Below are 5,447 nucleotides of genomic sequence, written 5' to 3' on the forward strand. Positions count from 1 at the left end.
TTATATATGTTCTTTTAGCACAAAGCCATTTAATGAGGGATTCTAAACTGCTTAGGTAGTTTAAATTATGTTTCAAGTGGTACATCAAGGCTTAAAAACCGTAAGGCTTAAAAATACATTGGTCATACGATTCTTTAGAAAATCAATTGTCACTATTTAAGAGCAATTGAACTAGCTCTCGGAAAACAATTATTTTTGTACGTTTAAAGGTTAAACGTAGAAAGAAATTCTTCATATTCTGGTTTTGGAACAATAATTAAACTATCGCCATCAATAATTTAGATATTTTCTGTAGTAACTAGCTTACAATCTACACTTTTTAAATGCTCTAGGGTCAATAGGTATATCAGAAATCACTAATACACCCCTATATGCTAATCCATCATTAAGCCTGCTTAATCCTTAGCCTTGGTTCAAAATTCTAACTTCCTTTCACGAAAGCATAAGGGACTGTCTAGTCCTTCCATATTTTTGAACTCTAGGATTACGGCGAAAGGCAATTGTCAACTACCAAAAATCCCCGAAAAGACTAAGTGTCCTATTTTACAATCTATCATTTTGAAATATTTTTGTAATATCTGTGCAATCCTTTTTTTTTGCGAATAAATCTTCTGATACTCTCATGTAATTTTTGTTCAAAGGCCTGTTATTTAAATAAATCACTACCTGAAAGGAGGCATGCCCTCCCCGGAACATTTTTAAATAAAGAAGAGTAGCTCTCAAATTCTGCATTAAAACGCATTAAAAAATCCTACGACTGGCTCATTATTTTCATGTCTAACTTGCATAATATGTTAAATGTTTTCGGTCGGTGAAATTTTATTAAGAAAAGCAGAGCACAGGGATTCTTTTAGCCCAGAAAAATGTGTAGCGGTCACATATTTTTCTAAATACAAGCTATACGGTTCATCAGACATTAAGGAAGCGTACCTCTCAATCATAAACTGATTCTACTAATCCCATTAATCTACAAACTCTCCGAAGATATTTAACCCAACTAGAAATTTGTTGTGGTTTAATGAACTTCTTTTTATAATGGACAATGGATAATACTATAAGCTACATTTTGGAATACTGGAGCTGGCGTAGCTCCCGTATTAAGATTATAAGCTTGCCCAAGGGCTGAGGCTTCCGGTTTATCACTTTCCCGAGATAGGGACATTACTTAAGGAGAAATTAATTATGGCTTACCAAACTTAAGCAATCAACTAATCCTGTTTGAGTGAACTGGAACTGAGAAAAAGGCAACTATCTATGGTCCAACAGCCAACAATTTCTTTACGAGGGTACCAAATTAAGCAATACCCAAATATTATTTGACTCTTTTTATTATTGCGGTTAGTCTTATTTTTATAAATCTAAAAAAAGCATAAACGTACAGGCAAGCAGTGAAGACGAAGAAAAATTAAAGGGATTCAATTAATTATGGTAATTTAAGTATTAAAAATCTAGAAAAAGGATTTACAATCAAGATTCTGCTCACTCAAGATTAAGCGTAGTATTAAAAAGCGGCGCTTTTAATGCAATAGAAGCGCCTAGCGTTTCAGCTGACCCCAATTTGGAAGGGGGGGGGGTTCTTCGAAGGTTGTTTACACCATGCCCCAACACATCCCTGAGACCCGAGAACCCCTAAATAAGCCTCAATAGACGAAATGAACCAAGTGAGAGAGATATCTTGACAAAATCCTGATCATCGTGATAAAATATACAAGACAACACAGGTATAAGAAAAACTAAGATTTTATTATTAAAGAAGAGAACCTTTTAGTTAAAAATTAGTTCATTATAAATCAATATTCAATAATTATTATTCACAATCAAAGATCAATTCTTGTTCATATAATTGCTAGAAGTAAAGTTTATTATTATTAAAGGAAAGCAAGCATTATAACTAATATATTAAGACTAATATGTTCCTGCTTAAAAGAATTTAATAATAATATTAAAGAATGGGATATATACCCATTTACTAGGATTTTAACATAATAGAATTAAGAAAGAGCAAGGAACACATTAGACTTACATTCTACATGCATACGAGAAGCTTGAGCAAAGCCAAAAACCCAACTGACTTCTATCGTCAGCGTCACACTATAAAAAGATATGTTCCCCCTCTATTTGTCAAACAAACGTAGCTAAATTCCATCCTTCTAAGAAAGGGTTTGTATTGCAAAATAAGGAATTTGTATACAGGGAAAGGATTACAAAGATAAGTTTATTGGGTTCAATACCCTGAAAGGGCATTGGCTTAGGCCGGATTCATAGCAACTTGATATTAATTTTAAAATTAGGAGGACATTTCTTACAGACTTCATTAATTTTGTTGGGAGGGGGTTTTATCCCACCGCTGCCACCTTTTTGTAAACCAGTTTAAACAGAGTCTGTATGATTAGTAAGAGCTAGAGTAGCGTGCAGACATCAAACTCTGCTGGTTAATAAATATATAAGGAAGATAAATAAATATAAGAAGAAGTGCTAAAAATAACCAGTACCTAAGACTTGAGATAAAATGAACACAACACAAGGGTTAAAAAAGAGCAAAGGTTTTATTTTGAAGAGAATTATGGTTTTTGGTTTTAAACGTATCGTCTTAAAAGAAAATCAAAAGAGATTTATAACTTGTAATATAAGTACAATGTTTGCATAATCTTCATACTGAAATAAGAGTTTTGTGATATTAAAATAAACTAACTAATAACTAATATGTGAGAAAACAAAATGTTCCTTATTATTTAAATTATTACAGCGAGACTCAATTTCACGCTGTAGAGAGAGGAAAAAAAGGAGAAAAATTGCATTTTGAAACTCAAAGGAACAATTTATTTGTAGTCACATCTTAAGCCAAGCAACTAACACCAGCAAGCTCCCAAAACCGACTACTCTTTCCAAATCCTTCCCCTGCCTCGTCTACAATCTTGTTTTTCACTTGGTACTTGTTATGATACAAATCATACAAACAAAACACTTCCAAGGTGATTCCAAGAAGAGATTTGTCCCTTAGTAAACAACCCCGATTAAATTTATACATGTAATAACAAGAAATTCTTACAGCTTGAGATAAAGCAGGTAGCGGGTTGCGCATCGACAGGACGTAATTACAGAATTTGAGACATAGTTCGTTAACTTTACGAGTAAGTGCGGCACTTGATTCCCCTTAGACAACTGGTGCTTCAACAGGCTCGTACAGCACGAAATACTAAGAAAGTAAGCTAAAACGTCGTTGTTAAAACAAAAGTCCGCACCAGTTTTTGCAATATCCCTCCGAACATTCCTATATAAAAAGTTCAAGACCGTAGACAATACAAGCAGCTGACTCTCCATTGTCTGTGCTATAAAACAGTTGAAAAAACCCTTGGGACCTGCTGGTACCCCAAACGCCTTTCCTCAGCAGTTCAAGGATCAATACCGGACTGGTACCGATGGGGCATTCGTGTTTGTTCCTTGTCTGTTCTGCACAGGCTGTTAATGAATTAGCGACTATTTGGCTAATAAATTATTTTCTAAATTTCAAACTAGAAAATCTTTTACACAAAAACGTCGGAACTGTTGGTGCTACCGTTTGAGTATGGGCGTAACTTAGAGCTTAGCCCCGAAAAAGAAAATATCCTTTGTCTGGGATGTGCAGTCGTCGCACACTGAATGAAGACCATGCCAACGTCATCTACAACAGTTTTCAATTTTGTGGGCTTGAAAACTTGGGTCTATAAAATGACGCTGAGACGATAAATAAAACAATGTAAATTATTTTCAAGGGCAAGATTATAATTTTCTGATAATTTTAGTGTAGAATACCACACAGAAACAACTCTGTCAAACTTAGTAAATTTATCAATCCTTTGAATCAGTATTTGCGGAGAAAGGACACTGGGAATACCGATTCTTGCTTGCAACTATAGAGTGTGATTGGGGCCCGATTACTAACACCTGTTGAGGTGCTGGTGACGCTAATTTAGAAATCCTTCCTTTTTTCTCACCCACCAGGCTGAGAAGAGGATCTAGTCCTCAAAACCGTTATTAAGATAATAACTCTTACTTATTCAAAAATTATGTTAAGATCTAAATCCTTTTTAAGACCCTTTTAGGGGTTAAGGTACTTATTAAGGCTTTATTCAAATTTGAAATTTTTTTAAAATTTGATGAAAGCGAAAATTTCTTGTACAGACCAAAGAGCCCAAATATGGGATTTTCACGTTTACCTTACAAGAGCACGAGATGCTCCATGTTCGATCTCAAGTCTAATATTACCTGACCCCTATAAAGTTTATTTTTAGGGCTACAAAATTTATGTTTTATATCTTATTTATGTTATTGAATAGGCTAGAAAAACATTTTCATCTTGTGCTACAAAAATACAGACAATTTGAAGATTATAGAAGACTTTTTCTCCGTAACTCGATCTTCATTAGAAAAAAAAAATTGTCTCTTGCTGTCACCGAACCACAAACGTCTCATGGTGATTTAATAATTATCGGGATATTACTGCCGATCTAAAACACAGTTGAATATTTCAGTTTCAATTTATTCAATCAAAATAATTTTTATTATCTTCAATTAAAAAATTTGTATCCCTTTTTTGACTTCCAAGAAAACTAAAATAAAAATTATAATCAAGCTCAGAAAAATTAAGATGTTTTCCTTGAGCATGTTCGGAGGATGGTATATGGTAGCTGGTTATGTCGTAATTAGGAGCTATAAAACAACTGATATTGTAAATAGCAGTAAGGTGATAATACTGAAAATCATATTTCTGTTTTAGAAAGTGGACGAATCTTTAGTAACTCTGAACATTACACAAAGCTGTTTTAATATAATTAATTAAAAAAACTATTACCACAAAAGAAGTTTTTCAAAGAATAGTGAAGGACTCCATTAAACAAAAATGAGCAAAATTAAAATCAAATAATCTACCAGACGTGATACTACCACAAATCAGCATTGATAAATAAATGAAACCCAAAACGAAAATTACAATAAATAACCAAGTCAAACTCAAAACGAGCAGAAATTAACATATTTTGGGATCAAAACCCCGGTGCCTTCCAAGGGCCAGAACGGAATTTGCACTTTACTGAAAAAATATAAATGTTTCTACTTTTATAACTTTAATAAATCAAATAATATTAACATTTTGATTACTAAATATCAGTATGTGTATGTTAAACTGACAATGCGCATTCATTTGTATTTTTTTTCAGTAAAGCGCAAATTATATTTTTGCCTTGGAAAGGCATAGTCGTTTTGAGTTTGACTCGGTTATTTATTTTAATTTCTGTTGGTTTTATGTTTAGTGCATTTATAGATGCTGATTTATGGTAGTTCCACGCTTGGTAGATTATTCGATTTTAATTTTACTAATTTTTGTTTAGTGGAGTTCCTTACTTCTCTTTGAAAAACTTATTTTGCGGAAAAAGTTTTTTCAATTAATTTCTGTTCGTTTTATAGAAGAT

This window comes from Artemia sp. Qi Xiang Cuo, chromosome 17 (genome assembly GCF_049724085.1).
Source record: "Artemia sp. Qi Xiang Cuo chromosome 17, ASM4972408v1, whole genome shotgun sequence".
In the NCBI taxonomy this organism is placed as follows: domain Eukaryota; kingdom Metazoa; phylum Arthropoda; class Branchiopoda; order Anostraca; family Artemiidae; genus Artemia; species Artemia sp. Qi Xiang Cuo.